General features: G+C 40.9%; 1 protein-coding gene across 1 annotated transcript in view; it reads right to left on the bottom strand.

The window, feature by feature from the left end:
* PTPRT (protein tyrosine phosphatase receptor type T) overlaps positions 1-19495 on the bottom strand; it is a gene marked incomplete at both ends in the record, with an annotated part of 698891 nt that overhangs the window by 429917 nt on the left and 249479 nt on the right. The gene's annotated exons all lie outside the window — the stretch shown is intronic.

The following is a 19495-nucleotide window of genomic DNA, read 5'->3' as shown; positions in this document are numbered from 1 at the left end:
GTGCTTGTAATAAAATGAAACTGACTTTGGTTTTGCCGATTAGATAGATTTGTTGTTATAGAAATGGCTAGTTATATACTAATGTGTAAAAGCAAAAAGTTGAGGCTGTAATGTTTTTATCTTATACTGTGCTAAAAAGTGTTGGAAGTCAACACCTTTTTCTTTCTTCCCTTGTACCTCATATTTTCTTTCCCTCTTTCTTTTTTCTTCCCTTAATTTCCTATTTTTCTTTGTATTTTATACATTTATAAAACATTAAAAGTTATATACATGTCTACAGCCCCTTGAGGTGAACACACATAGTTGATTATGCTTAGCCCATCTAGTGAAAAAGAGGTGCAATTTCCCAGATTACCTCTCGGATAGGAACAATACAAAATTTAACATTTTCATTTATATAGAAAATGGATTAGCCTTATCATGGCTGCATTCAAAAGGAAAATATATTACTAACTCTCTTAGATCAATATTTATATGGTTTTTAAACTTATTTTTGTAACCCCAAATACTTTAAAGCAACTTACTAAAATATTGGTAGCACTCATACTAACAGTCAGAGATAAAGGTCTCATAGTCCTTGTTAATGATTATTAGAGAAAATGTGTTCTCAAACAAAAGCTTCACTACTATAAAATGAGTGGAGAAGCCTAATTTAATGTGTGTGGATTCCAAACTCCATTTCCAATTTATTAGAATGGACAACTAGCAATCCGTTTATTTTGATGGTGGAATAGACCATCAAAATTCCAGCAAATATATTCAGTTTGTTTGTTGCTCAGGGATCCATGTCTCTTATAGACACACAATGTTGAGAGCACAGAGTAGCTTAGAAAAATCTGCATCTGTAATATGTTCTATCTATCCATCTAGTACTGTTCCAAACTAGGACTTATGACATGGCTGCATTGAATGCCATCCTTTATATTGATGTAGGGTTCTTATTGCTACTCAATTGGCAAGTTTGAGTATGCTAGGTTTTCACTATTCATGTCCTATTTTCAAAGTTATTTTACTGAGTTTGTTGTATTGAAAAAGAAAATCTAGTCCACTGGGGCCCTGAATATTATTGTGACTTAGGCCAATCATCAAGTTGGAAGGGTAGTTATATATGATGCTGTAATTGGTCATCTTATCATCTGACCACATTGTCTCTTTAAGCATGTCAAATGGTAGTGAAATAGGAACTCAAAGCATTATTATTTTGTCAACCAATTCCTCATTCCCTATCTTCTGCATAGCCAGACAGTTCTGATTACCCAAAGAATAGGTTCTATTTTTCACCTGGGATTTTTTTGATGGCTCTGACAGAATTTTTTTATGCCTAGACGGTTCTTTATATAACCATCTTGTATATATGGGAATTGCTATACATTCACTCTAGGAGTAGAGGGTCTTAAGTGGCTTAGTTAGTGATGGTTATTTTTACAGTGTTAATGTGCTCATACCTACCATTAGGTAAACGTTGCCCCCTGGAGAATATAGTTATCTGGATACTACTCTTTTTCAAGCCAGTTCCTAGGTTCATATACCAGTGAGATGATTGAAAAGGTGAAGGAAACAATTGCTATATAACAAACAAACAAACAAACATTTGTGCTGGCAGTGGTGTTGTGATATCTTCCTTGGTAATATTGGGTTGAAATGCAGGATGGGGGCAATGTGTTAAAAATCCCTCATGTTTGGATAAATTTATGCATATCAATTTAAAAGGAATCAAGCAAATACATCAAGATCTATCAAATTATTTCTTATTTAATCTCAGGATCTGGGAATTTCAACTGTATGTGAGACAAATTATCCCATAGGACACACTGTGCCCGCTCCAATGGCTGGTTTCTTATTGGTTATGCCTCCTTTAAGTATTGCCCACTCCTCCATCTCCGACCAATGTGGCACATTGCTTATTTTATTCCTTTCTTTCTTAAAAAGCTTTATGCCAACTTTCTTATTTTCCTTCAACTTTTCAATTTCAATTTCAGATCTTTCAATGAGTTTGTACAGCTTTTAAAAACCCATTTTACCACTTGTTCCATCTTTAGTGATTATTAATATTTGTGAGTTTTTAAATCAAATTATCCTTGTTACTAGTCTGATTAAACATTTTGATATTGGCACTAAACCTGGAATTTTTCTGATCATCTTTAGGGTCTGTTTTCTGTAAAGGGAGATTTCTTTCCCCTCTCTCCTAGGGTACTAATCACTGTTAGGGTTCCTTCTGAGAGTGTAGCCAAAAGGTCTTTAAACACAGATTCAGGGCATTTGGGAATTCCACCTGTTGGTCTGCTTGTTATGTTTTGGACCACAGATACATTCCTCTAAAGATTTTGCCCTACAGTAGGTGAGCAACTTTCCATTAGAGACTACATTCCTGTCTGCTATACAGTTTGTATCCTTTATGAGTCATGTCTAGGCAACTTCTATCAACTCTAACCAAGAAGTGAATGGGACAAAAAAGTTTTTTGAGATCTGTGATTTACTGCTGAGCCTTGGTGGAACCCCTAATATATGAGTAGTAATAAAAGAGAAAAACAGAAAAAGAACAAGAAAAGCTTTGTATTCTGAGCAACTAAGTGCTGATCTGTAAGGCATAGAAATACAATCTTTTTCATAGTTGTTGATTGCAAAGAATATATCCTGAGAACTTCAGATTGCCCACTGTGAGTAGTTCCTGCTGAGTAAACTGAGACTGTAAAAGGAATATAAGGTAAGCTGATTCTAGGAAGTGAATTCACATAGTGCACTGAAAAGTGGAACAAACAGAAGTTTACCAACAGAGATTTAAAAGGAATACTTGGCAATTTTTTTCAGTGGGAATATTGAGGGGAATTGACCATGTAATGTTAAGAGTTATGGAAAATTAAAACTGAATGTAGACAAGCAGAACAGGGTAAAGTTAAAGGATTTTAATGAATTGAGCACTAGAATAAATTAGTAAAATGAGAGAAAAAACTAAGGGGAAAAGGAACTCACAATGTACAGATTTTTTTTTAATTCTATGATTATTTTTTTTTAAAGAAAGAGAGAATAGAATTAAAATGCTTGAAAGCCTCAAAGCATAGTTCTTACATTTTCTGTAAACACTGAGGTTGTAATTAGTAATGCCTTAACTGGTCCATTTCATAGAGGGCATTTACAAGATGACAGCATTTAACAATGTTCCAAATTCATAGATATAATCAGGTTGTAAGAATATAAAATCTTGTTACAGACTTCCACGATTTGACCTGGAGCCACTCTTAAATATCTTCAGTAAAAATGTTATGGGAAAGAGCCAAACCAAAACACAGAACTGGAAGAGCTTAAACGTAAGTTGCATATTAAATTTTGGGCATCCAGTTTTCACACAGAAAATTTGATTCAAACTGCCTTTTTGATAAACCTGAAACAAATTAGAAATCCATTTGACAAATCTGTTGGCCCTTCATGAAATATGCGGTTGCAACTCTAAATGTTTAAGAATACAATTAATTTATTTGCAGAACCTATAACAGTATTTTTTAAGAAAGATTTTTCAAATACATCTAGATGGAGCAAACTGTTGAAGTTTTGATATAAACCAATTAAATGTCACATTACATTTTACATTACATTATGTGTTTACATTGTCTGCAAAATCACTATTTAGTATCCATTGATCTGATATGAAATGTTTTGCGGGTTGGTTTTTTTTTCAAATGAACCTGAGTACCAAACATGAATGTCCTCTTTTTCCTAGCACTATCTGTAAATAGTGTCTTTGTAAACTATATTCAAGATCCTAATATAAACACAGACTATCACTTGAAAGCTTATTTGAAGCCTATATGCTTATTTTCCCTAGAGTTCAAAATTGAGGGTTCGCAGTTGCAGTTTAAATATGCAGTGGCAAACCTAGAAGTTAACTGCTATGCTAATTAGCACTGATCAAGAATCATAGGTTATTTCATCTTCAGTTAATCAATTACTATTACTTATTACAACTCAGCCACACACGTCCTATCTGAAAAGAGTATTATTGTGTAGTGGGTCCGACGCATGAGAGACGCCAGCCGGTGTGTGAGTTCAGCTCTTTATTGAAAGGGGAAGTGAACTGAGGAATGAGGGCTACCTGGCCTCCTTATATACCTGGCCAGGTAAGCTAACAGCCAATGGGGTTGGCCCTAGGTTTCCCGCCGAAACTGTCCAGGCCAACGCCCCCTGATGGCTGTTGCTATGCAGATGCCTGCATACATAACACCCCTCCCCCCTTAGAGAAGACCCACATAACAACAACAACATGCAACTACTATAACTATGAGTATATATATAAAAAAACAGTGGTGTCCTTGTGTGAGGGTCACTTGCACACATAGTCCGACAGGTAGGCTGGTGTCCTGTGTGGACGGGTGGATCGTCTGGGTGTGCTTGGCCCCTGGGCTTGGACCGTGGGTTCCTGAGGCCTTTGTGCAGGGCTGCAAGGAGCCGGCATCAGGAAGTCCTCCTCCTCTGGTCCCTGCCCTGTGACGTCCTCAGCTGGGTTGACCCCTCCTGGAGTGTGGTCCTCCTGTTGATCGTGTGCGTTGAGTTCAGGGACGTGTGTGACGCGCTCAGGGGCGTGTGTGACGTGCTCAGGGGCTCTTCCTCTGAGCTGATCGATGTGTCGCCTTATGCGTCTGTCCCCCTCCACCCCTACAATGTACGAAAGGGGTCCTGTTTTCCCGACCACTGTCCCCGGAACCCAAGAATGTCCAGCCCCATAGTTCATTGCCCAGAGCAGGTCCCCCAGGTTGAGGACCCTGTGTGTGGGTGATGATGGCAATGGTGATGGTAGTGATGCTGGTGGTGATGGTGATGATGGTGATGATGGTGATGTTGCCCTACCGGTTTCGGCTGCTACCCGGTCTGGGTGTAGGCGGTCCAGCTTGGTGATGAGGCGCCGTCCCCATCGCAGTTCTGCTGGGCTCTTGCCGGTAGCCACGCATGGTGTTGTGTGTTGGGCTAGTAAAAATTTGGCCAGTCTGTGGTGCCAGTCCCCGCTGATGATGCGCCGGAGTGCGTCTTTGGTCGTCCTTACCATCCGTTCGGCCTGCCCGTTGGTAGATGGATGGAAAGGCGCAGAGGTGGCGTGCCTAATCCAGTTCACCTTCAAGAACGCCTGGAAATCAGCAGCAGTAAACTGAGGCCCATTATCAGACACAATTACGTCGGGGAGGCTGTGTGTGGCAAAGAGAGCTCTGAGCACCTGGATTGTCCTCCCCGAGGTCATGTTGGGGACAGGGACTACCTCTAACCACTTGGAGTGACTGTCCACCACTACTAAAAATAGTTGACCCTGGAATGGCCCCGCATAGTCAATGTGAATGCGGGACCATGGCGTGTGTGTGGCCTCCCACTGGTGTACTGGTGCATGTGGCACTTCTGGCCTGGATCTCTGGCACGTATAACAGGCCTTGACCCGATCCTCAACCTCCTTGTCCAACCCGGGCCACCAGAGGTAGCTCCTAGCCAGTGCCTTCATCCTGACCACCCCCGGGTGCCCTTCGTGTAAGGAGTCCAATCCCCTGGCGCGTAGTGCGGGTGGAATGATGACCCTGCTACCCCAAAGGAGGCACCCTTTGTGTGTGGAGATTTCATCGCGTCTAATGAAATAGGCCTGAAACTCTGGTCCTGGGGATTTGTCCTGCCACCCTGTGCAAACCCATGAGTGCACCCTGCCCATGATGTTGTCTGTGGCTGTGTGGCTGGCAATGTCCTTGGCAAGAACTGGGCACTCGGGTAGTTCCTGCAGGGCTAGGATCTGTGTGGCTGGTGCTGGGTCTGGGTCGTGTGTGTCTAGGGGGAGCCTACTTAGACCGTCTGCGTGGCCCATCTCCTTCCCTGGCTTGTGTACCAGCTTGCAATTGTATGCTGCAAGGAAGATGGACCACCGGAGCATCCTGGGGGACAGAATCTGGGGGGTTTGCCTGTCTGTGGTGAACAGGCCCAGGAGTGGTTTGTGGTCCGTGAAGACAGTGAACTCCCTGCCATATAAGTAATCGTGGAATTTCTTGATTCCTGCCACGATTGCCAGGGCTTCTTTGTCTATTTGGGCGTAGTTTCTTTCTGCTCCAGACAGTGTCTTAGAATAGTATGCTATGGGGACTTGTGCCCCGTTGGGCTCAAGGTGGCTTAGGACAGCGCCCACACCATAAGGGGATGCATCGCAGGCGATACAAATGGGCTTGGACTCGATGAAATGGGTTACTGTGGACTTGTCCGACAGCAATGCCTTCAGGGCCTTGAAACTCTGATCATGGGTGGCCGTCCAGGCCCATGTTGCCTGTTTGTCTAGCAGCCTGTGGCGCGGTTCAGCGATGGCTGCCTTGTGTGGAAGGAATGTATGGTAGAAATTCAGCAGACCCAGGAATGCCTGAAGCTCTGCTTTGTTCTTGGGTGTGGGTGCTAGTTTGATGGCCCTCACCTTGGATTCTGTGGGGTGGATTCCCCTGGCGTCTACTCTGAACCCCAAAAATTCTGTGGAAGGAACGCCTATGCTGCATTTTTCCTTTTTGAGTTTGAGGCCAGCTGTACGCAGCCTTGCCAGCACTTCCCTAAGCCTCCCTGCCAGTTCCTCTGCTGATGCTCCTGCAATCAGGATGTCATCAAAATAGGGGCAGACTCCTGGAATGCCCTTGAGTGTCTTTTCCATAACCTCCTGGAAAATGCCGGGAGCAACGCTGACTCCAAACTGCAGCCTGTTCACCCGGAACGCCCCCCTATGGATTACTATGGTTTGGATGTCAGCTGTTTCCCTAGTGACCGTGAGTTGCTGGTACGCCTGTGCAAGATCGAGCCTTGCAAAAATGGCGCCGCCTTGGAGGGAAGCGAGAACGTGGCTGACCGCGGGAACCGGGTAAGCGTGCGGGTTTAGGGCGCGGTTCACCGAGCACTTATAGTCGGCGCAGATCCTTATTTCCCCGTTGGATTTGAGGGGGGTCACGATGGGGGTTTCCCACTCCCCTCCATCTACAGGCTCTAAGATTCCCTGGGCCACCAACTTGTCTAGTTCGCGCTCGATTTTGTGTTTGAGCGCAAACGGGACTCGCCGCGGCCGGACCCTAACTGGGGAGACGTTTGAGTTAAGCTTGAACGATATGGGGGCCCCGGTGTACTTGCCTAATGACCCGTTGAAGACGTCGGCGAACTCCCGGCAAACGGCCTCAATGGAGTCCCCCTGGATCCGATGGATCCCGGATACTGAGATTCCCAGGGCCTCAAACCAGTCCAGCCCGACCAGGCTGGCTCTGCGGCCCTCTACCACTACAACGTCCAGGTGCCCTTCGCGACCCTTAAACCCCACTGAAATGGTGGCCTCCCCCTTCACCTTGACCGGCGAATTCTGAAAATCGGTCAGGGTTAATTTAGTAGGCCGTAATTTAATCCGTTGCTTGCTCCGGCTAATTATGTGGTTAAGGGTCTCGTCCGAAATAATCGAGACCGCTGATCCGGAGTCAAGCTCCATGCTGCAAGGGACACCTTGCAAACGGATTGTTAATCTAATTTTGGGTTTGAGCAGCTGGCGGCTACCCGTGTGGTTAATGGCCAGCCGGCTCTCAACATAGCCAATTTTTGTTTTGGTGGGGGCCCCAGTACCTTCGAACGGCGGTTCCTCTGGCTGCAGCTCGTGGATCTCCTCTCGGGGGCGGCGGCTACGGCAGACGGCGGCTATGTGGCCTGTTTTCTTGCAGGCCCGGCACGTGGCGGACCGGAACTTGCAGAGGCTGCGCATGTGGTTCCCACCACACCCTGCGCACCTCTGGGGAACAGCAGTGTTGCTGGGAGGCCTGGGCCTGTCTGGGCGTCTGGCTCGCTGGTCGGGGGTCGACTTCCGCTGGAGGAGGTCGATGCTCAGGTCGTCCTCCTCTGTGGCCCCTTGCCGGTGGATGCTGGTTGCCTGGTTGCCGGGCCGGGTTCCCTGGCAGGCTTGGACGGCCCCGCAGGCCGCTTCGTGGGCTAGGATGGCGTCCTCGGCTTCCTGGAGAGAGACCTCCTCTCTTTTGAACAGGCGCTCCTGCAACCGCCTGTCGCGTAGGCCGCAAATCAGCCGGTCCCGTAGTCGCTCCTCCAAATTTGTGAACCTGCAAGCGACGGCAGCTTCCCGTAGGGCGGCGAGGAAGTCGGCGCCGGTCTCGTCGTGGCGCTGGTCGCTTTTCTCGAATTGTGACCGTGCGGCCACCTTGGAGCACCGGGGCCTGAAATGTGCGTTGAGCCTGGCCACGAGGTCTCGGTACGCGACGGTGTTGATGGCCTCCTGGGGGAACAGGTTCGCGGCGACTTCCAGCAGCGCTGGTCCCCCAAGGCAGAGCAGGGCGGCCGCCTTTGCACCGTCCTCCGATATCTGATTGAACCGCATGTACAGTTCAACGTGAGCCAGGTAACGGGTCCAGGTTTCGGGGCGGCGGGTCTCGAATTCGCGGGGTTGTCCGGCTCTAGCCATGGCGGCAGTTGGTCGTGGATGTGGCGCTTGGCGTTGCCGGTTCGGCTGGCGGTCGTGGGGGAAGAAGGAAAAATGCCTTTCCCTTCAGCTCGCGGAGCGTTTCCCCAGTGACTTCAGCTCTTGGTCAGCAGCAATCCCACCTTCGTCGCCACTATTGTGTAGTGGGTCCGACGCAAGAGAGACGCCAGCCGGTGTGTGAGTTCAGCTCTTTATTGAAAGGGGAAGTGAACTGAGGAATGAGGGCTACCTGGCCTCCTTATATACCTGGCCAGGTAAGCTAACAGCCAATGGGGTTGGCCCTAGGTTTCCCGCTGAAACTGTCCAGGCCAACGCCCCCTGATGGCTGTTGCTATGCAGATGCCTGCATACATAACAAGTATCTTCCTTGATTATTACCCAGTTCTTGAAAAATATTCTTGGTATACTGTACCTGCTATTTAGCAGATATCTACTAAAAGTAGATTTAGAAATTCTGGGTAATTGACACTAAATTCAAAGTAAATACTGCTATCTTTGATTATGTGAGAGCTTCTACTTTGGGTAACAGTTTTAGTACTTAGTTAAATAAGACTGAGTGAACCACTATTCTAAATGCTGGTTCTACTAATGGTCTGTTTTATTTGTACTTCAAAGGAAGAGGAGAAGGTATTTTCTCTCATGGTAAATTTCAGAGTATTTTCAGTGTGAATGCCTCAGAGGAGACAATTTTGCATAAGGAAATGTATTGCCTCTTTGAAAAGCAAATGTAACTTCTCATGATATGTTCCAAAGGAGACCAAAGTCTTAGAAACTATACAGAGGCTTTAAACATTTACAAGTCCCCAACACCAGCTTTATTTTATGACATTGTAATCAAAATTTTCTGTAATGATTACCGCCATGTAGAATCACTTAATTGGGAAAAAAAATCTCCAGAGAGAAAATTTGATCCAACAAAATTGCTTATGCATAAAATATGCAAGCACTTTATTTAACGTTGCAGTGAGTATAAACTTACATTGCTAAGAATTATATCATTTGTGTTAAGTTAGCTGTAATCCAAGGAATGTATCAATAGACATGGATGGCCTTGCTACTTTTTAATAAAACCTTTTGATTCTTTAAACAAATTCCATCATATACTGATGAGAAAAAACAAAACCCAGGACTTTTTTTTAAAAAAGAATAAAATAAATAAATAAATAAAATAGATTGAGGCATATGAGATGAAAAATACAAGAAATAAAACATCTGAGTTATACTTAAGAAAAGGCAGAGAGAAAAAGTAAGCCTGATTCCATAAACTCAGTTTTGTCCCTTCTCCAGAGCTTTCATAAATCTCTTAAAATGTAATGTATAATATTTCAGTGTTCAGTCTGGGTCACTTTTCCCTGATATTTTTCCCCATATTTTTCCTTCTTCCATATCTATGTTAAATCCTGAGATAGAACTGCCAGCATTCACCTTGAACTACAAATAACCGCACTGCAGCATTTAAAGACGTACCAAATCTGCTGAGCAGCTTTGTGCTGATATACACAATTGAAAGATGTGAATTAGGATTACTTATATAGGAGCAAGCGAAGATCAGGCACTTCAAAAAGTCTTACAAAAGATTGTCACAGATTTCCTGCTTCATTATCTATTTGGGTTCTTAAATTGTGTTTTTGACAGTAAAAAAGTAGTTAGAAACTACTAAAGGGGAAAAGTACCATCTAAATATATTTTCTGATTATTTAATTAGCATTTGTTGTAAAAAATATATTCGGCATGAAAAAGCATCAGTGTTGTTTTACTTTTACTGATTTCCATGCTTTTCTTTTTCTCCTTTAACAAAAGAGTGGCTAAACTAAATGGAGATGGGTATGACACATTGCCATGGCCTTGGAAATGCTTTGGGTTATTATTAAGGACATAAAAGTGACCCAAGATGAATTAAAGTACTATTGCCCTTTCAGTCATCTACAAGGTTTTCACCAATATAATTGCAAAAAGAATTTGAGAACATTAAATGATGCATAGCCAAAGGAGCAGGAAGGTTTCAGAAGTGGTTATAGCACAATGGATTGTATCCAGATTGTTAAACAAGTCATTGAAAGGCACAATGAGTACACCATGCCTCTGTGCATGGCTTTCCTTGACTACCAAAAGGCATTTGACTCAGTATTCCAACAAGCAATAATTAATGCACAGGTCAACCAAGCTGTAGACACTAGTTACATAAACTTACTACAATCAAATATATATGGAGACAATTTGCCTTAATGATCTTAAAGTGGAAATGTACATAGAACGAGAATGATAAGGCATTACAATTTCACCTATCCTTTTCTCAGCCTGCCTTGAAGAAGTATTTTGCAAACTAGGCTAGGCAAAAGATGGAATAAAAATCAATGCTGCCTATTTAAATCACTTAAGATTTACAGATGATGTTGTTCTCTTCTCAGAAGACCCAGAAGAGCTACAAAGAACCATACAAGACCTGCACAAAGCAGGAGAACCATTTGGCTTAAAATAAACCTGAAAAAGAGCCAGGTTATGTTTAATAAATTCACCAAATAAAGATTTTTTATGTATATCTGGAGAAGAGCTAGACATAGTAGACCACTACATATACCCTAGCCAATGGATCTCAGTGGAAGGTGATACAATAAAGGAAAATGAACGGTGTGTTAAATGTGGTTGGCAGGCATTTGGCAAGCTAAGTATAATTTTCAAGAAAAATCTCCCACTATGCATGAAAGGTTTTCTCTTTTGATCAGTGTGTGCTACCTGCTCTATCACATGCCAGTGAAATATAGACACTGTCCTCACAATCGATATAAAAGCTATGAGTGGTGCACAGAGTCATGGAAAGATACATGCTTGGGAGTTGCAAGACAAGATGGAAAGACCTGCACATGGGGCCCAATTGGCAAAAGAATATCCATGTTAGTTGGAAACATACAGAAGTGGCCTTCATCCTGAAGTGGATAGACAATAGCTAAGATGATGATGATGATGATGATGATGATGATGATGATGATGATGATGATGATGATGATGATGGAGGAGGAGGAGGAGGAGGACACTAACTATATAATCACAAGATCAGACATTTATAACATTGGTGCTCCCAGAGACATGTCTATTATGAGATAGAATAATATACTGGCATCAAGCACAATTACAGGTCCTCAGCCTTTCCTACTCTTGCAAGATAGGACTTACCATGAAGCTTGCGAGTATCTCCAAAAGTAGTTTGTTGCCTTCAAGTGACCCAATTGTCAGAACTGAAGTAAAAAGCAACTGCAAGGTAGAATGTATCATCCCAGATGCTTCCTTCCAGATGCAATACTTCACATTTCAGACAAATTTCCTTTCCATCATTTTAGACAACTCTCTGCATATACACATGATCTCTTTAGTACTAGAACTCTTCTATTTCAAATTCTTTGCAAATGTGCCTTGTATTTCTGAAAGTTTGGTTATCTGGCACTGGTGTCTTCCCTATTTTCTATATGTCTCTAACAATCTCTCACAATGGTATAACATTTCATTCTTTTTCAATTTATTTTTTTGGTTTATTTTCTTTTTCAAAAGCACATTCAACAAGTTCTCTATGCTCTGATTCCTGTTTTTCTTTCCTTGTTTCTTAAATGTTTTTGGCTTATTGTTTTCTTTTATTCCTTTTTTTTACACTTTGGATAATGCTGCTTATCGTAAAACAGAACATCAAGGTATGTGAGTGCCTTCATAACTTCTCATTACAAATCAATTCACATTTCATTTTTATTTGCCTCTATAAAAGTAGCATTTGCTAGCAAATGCATTGATTTCAGGTCTCCCTCAATTCTTTAGTCCATTTCAAACCACCATTGATCAGACAAACGTCATGAGATGCCACTGCTTAAAATAAAGCTGGTAGAGAAATGCTCAATCCAGTTGAAATATTTCCTGAACTGATGTATTAAACAAAATGTATCATTAAAATGAGCAAACGCAAAAACATAAAATGTGACTTACTGTTTTGACTATAGTAAGACAAAACATTCAAATCAAGCAGCTTGCCAAACAAAATCAATAGCTTTCCTGTTGCTTCTCATATGAATCATCACATATCTACTTGTCATTCTTTATTAAAAAAAAAAACCCCGATTGCATTAGCTTGGCAAGTCCTAGAAACAATATTTAATATGTATCCAAAAATGGGAACACCTTTTCAGAGAAAGACATTTTATTAAAAGGCACAACCTTTTGTGAGCTCATTCATCAGCTGCATGGCAAGGCAAAAATAATGTAAGTTGTAAACTGGGATATAGCAAGAGGGGGGAGGGAGGGGAAGTTACAGATGAGATAGCTCACAAATATATTATCAAATGACAGTTGCGATGTGTTAAAGAGAACAAATTTGGTATAATGAGTAAGGCACTGGACTAGAAACCAGAAGGCTTTGAGTTCTAGTTCTACCTTAGAAACAAAGCCAGCTGGTCACTCTGAACCAGTCATTTTCTCTCAGCTCTAGGAAGCAGACAATGGCAATCCAAGATTCTGAAATCTTGCCAAGAAAACTCCAGGCAGTTGCCAGGAGCCAAAAAGGCACAAAAAAGGCACAAAAAAGTGTTACAACCCATTGTAGTGGTTGAAACCTTCTGAGACTTTTAAAAAATCTTTTTAAGTTCAGGATCCCCTTGTTTAACTGTGTAAGAATTTATTTTTTCCCCAAGAGACTATATGACAAGCTCTGCAATGGAGTATTATTGCAACAATGAGAGGCTGCAATGCTTTATCACCTTCCCTTTGTTTTGATTGCTTATGTCAGGGGTCAGCAACCTGAAAAAGTGAAAGAGCCACTCGGAACCAGTTCCCTCACAAAAGGAAAAACTGGGAGCCGCAAAAAAAATGTGTGCACATGCGCATACATGCATGCATGCGCAGAACAGGGTTTGACTGAAGAGTGGAGCCAAGGCGAGATATGCACCTACCCTGCATATTTGAATTGATTGGTTGAACTTTTTTAGTCCCACTTTTTTTTTTGGACTGCACATGGCAGAGGACTGGGAGCCGCAGGAGATGGCTGAAAGAGCCGCATGTGGCTCCAGAGCCGCGGGTTGCAGACCTGTGGCTTATGTCATCTTATGTCCATTAATTCTTTTGCATAAATTTGGTCTTTTTGTAGAATCAAGAGGGGCACTGCTAGGAGATGATGCGATCTATTCCATTGGAGGAAGAGCAAGTGAAGATGTCTTTAATCTTGTGTTTGAACTTGTTCAGACGTATGATGGTGCTGTTGATGCAATTGTCTGGGCAAATAGACATCTGGGTACAGTATGTTGCAAGGCCTGATTCCAATTACTATCCATTGTTTCTTGTATTTTATCAGAATCTGTTTTAGGTTGGATAGTTGTATCTCTGCATGCATGGGTCTGTCTTCCAGGGCCTGAGAAAATACAGTGTCATTGTCCAGTATGGAGTGTATCTTATTAATAATGTATTTGGATGTCTATAGATAATCACACTACAGTATAGGTTTTCATTTGTTAATGTTGTAGTAAATGGAAGCAAAAAAAGGAAAGAGAAACATTTCAGTCTTCCAGAACAGTCCATTACCGATCTCAAAATAGCCATTTTAGAAAGAAAAAAAAACTTCACTAGCACAACTGAGTGAGGAAAAACCTGTGTTCACATCTATTAAATGTTTTAGATGTGGTCTTTTATCTTGGTCTTAATAAAAACAGCCGTCTTTAATACATTATAACTGCTAACTGATAAGATACTTTAAACTATCTCTGATGCAGTCTGCATCTGTATAACTACCCTGTCTTCCTCTCCATTTTCTTCTGCATAACTCAGTTTATATACCATATCATTTAGCCATTCCATGCATCTGATTAAGTAAGCTGTTCAAAGTGTATGCCCTTTAATAAAATTTGCTAGTTAGAAAAGGTGCTATCAGATTTGTGGCAAAAGGAGAAGAGGACAATGGAGGATGAGATGGTTACTGTTATAGACGCAATGATCATGAATTTGGGCAAACTCCAACAGACAGTGGAGAACTGTCATGCTATGGTCCATGAAGAGTTGGACATGACTTAGCAACTGAAGAACAACATCAACAACCAGATTTGTTCTAATTTGGGGTTACTATAGGCTAACATGGCTCTCTTCCTCCAAAGCACTAAATATGTAATTCTGGGATGCAACCCAGAATGGTGAAAAGGATAAAAACTTTAATTATGCATCATATCTTTATCAGTTAAAAAAATAAAGAAATATAACTGAACTATGGTAGACAATTGTACTGTTGTTTACCTAGCTGAAAATCCCTCAATTTAATTCCTTCATTTTTACTAATAAATATATGATGCACACAGCCCAGCATAAGAAAGCCCCAGCGGCAATACAATTAAATTAGATCTATCTAAGTCCAGTCCAAGAAAAACAAAATTTATTGTACTCATGTGCAATAAACCAAAATCCCCTAAAGAGTCTTTGTTCTGCCACTAGAATTAAAATTCAGCTTCTGTCAGTTTTGCTTCAATAGGCTGAATGGGTGTTGTGGGCTGAATCCAAAGAAGTAAATACCAGTGATCTGCCACAGTTTCAAGCTTGAAAGCAGCAAAAACTATTTGTATTGGGACAGCGATCTTCTGAAATATTCAATATGAAACTCACTTACATTCCTGAACTCTAACTTTCTCATGCAACAGATGGATCAGAAATCCAAATAATAAAATGTCTTCCTTTAGTGTCAGATTAAATGTCTTTGGACAAGTTATTTGAATTAGACACTAAGGATAAAAAATATAAACAAATCATAAATAAATATAAACCCTGAGGTTCATAGACAATTCAAATCATTTCTATTTAGTTTCAGTTCCATATATATTTATTCATAATTTTCCTCCATTCAGTTTGCACATTACCTAGGAATTATCATTTATGAATCATGGGACATGGAATATATGAGATTTCGTCGAAACGTTGCCCTGATACCTCCAATTCTATGTGGGGAAAAACCCGAATGACCAAAGATCTACATACAAGCACCCGCGAAAACCTCAGAAAACATATATATAAGAGTTAATTAGCAAGGTGCATTCAAAAAAGCCTTGACAAATTCTTTATATATATGAATAATTTGGGGAGAAAATCACAATCCAAAGGGCATCTATTATCCAAGGATGTATAGTTAATTTTAAAGCAATTCATTTTAAAACATAGACCTGATAAAACTCCTCTCTCCTCCTTTAATAAATATGCACATATTCATATATGAAATTTGGGGCAATCTACAAAATCTTATGTAAATTCTCTATAGAAAGAATAAAGATATTGAAACAATTAGTGACAATAAATTCAAAAGACAAACTGAATAATCCAATCAATTAGCTTATTGATTAGTTGTTGTGCTATATCAAAAAACTATACAAAGGAATTATTATACTTGTTGCATCTGCAGTCAATCTAAATTTAAAAAGACAAACTGATTTTTTTTAAAAACATCAATTTTCTCAAGGATTAACTGTTAAATCTCATTTCAGTTTGCATAGGAAGAGATAAAATGCTATGTTTGAGAAGTATCACTTAATTTGTTGCATGCATTATAGTTTACATCTTTTTCCAGTAATATTCTTGAATATGAAACAATGAATTCTCATTAGAATAGCTCAGAAAATAAGTTCAGAGTAAGCAAACCCTTGAATTTCTCAGGCTAAATGTAGAAGTTCAGGCAGTTATAGCTTTAGTTTGGCAAGATTCTGTCCATTAAATGCAAGCAAATAAAGGATTGAACTTGATTGGATCTTACTGTCTCATCTCTAAAGTTGGGCCGGACAAAAATGTCAGCAGTATTTTAAAAGTTGTTGTTGTTGTTAGTTGCGAAGTCGTGTCCAACCCATCGCGACCCTATGGACAACGTTCCTCCAGGCTTTCCTGTCCTCTACCATCTTCTGGAGTCCATTTAAGCTTACGCCTACTGCTTCAGTAACTCCATCCAGCCACCTCATTCTCTGTCGTCCCCTTCTTCTATTGCCCTCAATCTTTCCCAGCATTAGGCTCTTCTCCAGTGAGTCCTTCCTTCTCATTAGGTGGCCAAAGTATTTGAGTTTTAGCTTCAGGATCTGGCCTTCTAAAGAGCAGTCAGGGTTGATCTCCTCTAGGACTGACCGGTTTGATCGCCTTGCAGTCCAAGGGACTCGCAGGAGTCTTCTCCAGCACCACAGTTCAAAGGCCTCAATTCTTTGGCGCTCAGCCTTTTTTATGGTCCAACTTTCACTGCCATACATTGCAACTGGGAAGACCATAGCCTTGACTATATGCACTTTTGTTGACAGGGTGATGTCTCTGCTTTTTAGTGTGCTGTCTAGATTTGCCATGGCTTTCCTCCCGAGGAGCAAGCGTCTTTTAATTTCTTGGCCACAGTCCCCATCTGCAGTGATCTTGGAGCCCAGGAAAATAAAATCTGTCACTACCTCCATTTCTTCCCCATCTATTTGCCAGGAATTGAGAGGGCCGGATGCCATGATCTTGGTTTTCTTAATGTTTAGTTTCAACCCAACTTTTGCACTCTCCTTCTTCACTCGCAACAAGAGACTCTTCAGTTCCTCTTCACTTTCTGCCATTAGAGTGGTATCATCTGCATATCTTAGGTTGTTGATATTTCTTCCGGCAATCTTAATTCCAACTTTGGATTCATCTAGCCCTGCCTTTCTCATGATGTGCTCTGCATATAAGTTAAATAGGCAAGGCGACAGTATACAGCCTTGCCAGACTCCTTTCCCAATTTTGAACCAATCAGTGGTTCCGTGTCCAGTTCTCACTGTTGCTTCTTGGCCCGCATATAAGTTTCTCAAGAGACAAATAAGATGGTCTGGTACACCCATCTGTTTAAGGACTTGCCACAGTTTGTTATGATCCACACAATCAAAGGCTTTAGCATAGTCAATGAAGCAGAAGTAGATGTTTTTCTGGAACTCTCTAGCTTTCTCCATTATCCAGCGTATGTTGGCAATTTGATCTCTAGTTCCTCTGCCTCTTCGAAATCCTGCCTGTACTTTTAAAAGTAGTAATTAGCATATTAAATTCGACTCAGAAATGAGCCAGCAACACATACAGCTGATAAGGTAATGATCTTATGCAACCACAGTACTATTTTAGCATTCTGCTCAAACTCAAGTTTCTTAATGGTTTTCAAGAGCAGCCTATATAAACTATGTTAATTGTGTAGAAAAGGACACAGATAGCTTCTAAGTCTATTCCTGAGAATTATTCTTTGCCATAACTGCATAAAATGGTTGTACTGGTAATTACTAGGGAGAAATTATGGTGGAAGGAAAGAAAGGCCTGTTTCTGGACCAATCTGATTGGTTATAATGATCAAGCATTCTTCTTCTTTTAGGGAAGGAAGGAAGGAAGGAAGGAAGGAAGGAAGGAAGGAAGGAAGGAAGGAAGGAAGGCATTTTCTTTGTTTTATCATAAATATTTTCATACCGCCAGTTTCAATAAGACTTCAAGAGGTTTAGAAAGATTCTTTAGCACTTATCACCTTTTTTTCCTTAAAAGCAACTATTTAATTAGGTAAAAAAAGTTTGTCCTGTGCTTTCTTCAGATGATATATGTTACTACCACATGCCCTGCAACTCTGAGATAAATGAACTAAAAGGACAGCCCCCAGCTAAAAATATTGTCTGTTCCTATGATGTAGGATTGAATTGCTATCCTTCTGTAAACAAATAAACTGAAGCATCCTCTACCTAGCATTAAGCCATCAGCAGATACTCACTAAAACATTCTCTTTTCCAAGCATACAGGCAAAATAAGTATATTAAATGGAGAAAACCTTTTAAGCAAATTAACCTTTACAAAATATTGTAAGCAATTTGAGTGGCACTTGTATTTCATCTTGCATTTAAACAGAAATGGGAGCTAAAATGGCTACGATTTCCATTAGGGCTACGCTTTCTGTCTGATACAAATAGAACATTTTATAGCAATTGCTGCTCCAAATAAATAAGGTGTTGCTTATGCCATCTGGATTACAAGGATGCAAAAACCTGGTAATAAAATACTGTACTGTGTATGCTTTCTGAATCCATATTTTTATGCAGTTTAGGGGGAAACAAAGTACAATCAAGATATCCCAAATATTTATAAGAATTTTAAGTATATATTTTTGCATATAAAAAATAAATAGTTCTAATTAGGTATAATGAACAGGAAAACAATGAACCTGAGCAAGATATTATTTATTTTACTATTGCAAAATTTTCTGTAGGCGCTGCCCCTCAGATTGTTCAATGATTCCAAGGGCACATATGGAGCTTTTGAACTTGAATTAATCCCAGCTAGACTGGGCAAAATACTCAACCATAACGTAGGTAAAAATCTGTATTATGAGCATTGTGGACATGTTAATTTCCAGACCATGCATAAACATATTAAATTGATTCAGAATAAAATAAAATATGCCATCTGTCTTTGGGCTATCATCAGTACTGTGAAGGGTAATTCCAGACTGCAATATATGCTATCTGACTTTAGGCAAATTGAACTAGTTCATCCAAGTCTTTGTTCAACAGATAGCATTGGAATCATCAAGCAAGCTCACCAGAAATTCCAAACCAAGTTAGATCCAATAATGCCTGTTAAGAAATTTCATTCATTCATTCATTCATTCATTCATTCATTCATTCATTCATTCATTCATTCATTCACTTTCTACAACTGCCCATCTCAACCAATGACACTGGGCAGCTTACAGTTCTACAACTATAAAACCAATTAAAACAATAAAAAAACATTTAAAACAATACAAACATTCAAAGTGACTATATACAATAGGTGAGATAATTAAGCAGTTAACAGTAAAATAAAGAAATGGGGGAGGGGTGCTTAGCATGTTCAGAGCTCCAGGCTTGGATTCACAGCCAAGTTTTTAGCATTATGCCAGGCTCTAATTTTCAAGGGCAGAAAATACCACAGAATGGGGGCTACTGCAGGAAAAACCTCTCTTCTAGTCCCCACCAGCCAACACTCTTTGCTGACAGGATCTTCCAGCATGCCCAATCTGCTAGATCGAATTGGACAGGTAGACTGTTGGGG

The sequence above is a fragment of the Vipera berus genome, assembly GCF_964194415.1.
Source record: "Vipera berus genome assembly, chromosome: 3".
Classification (NCBI taxonomy): Eukaryota; Metazoa; Chordata; class Lepidosauria; order Squamata; family Viperidae; genus Vipera; species Vipera berus.
The sequence above is the reverse complement of the archived record's forward strand: the minus strand, read 5'-3'. Positions and strand labels throughout refer to the sequence as shown.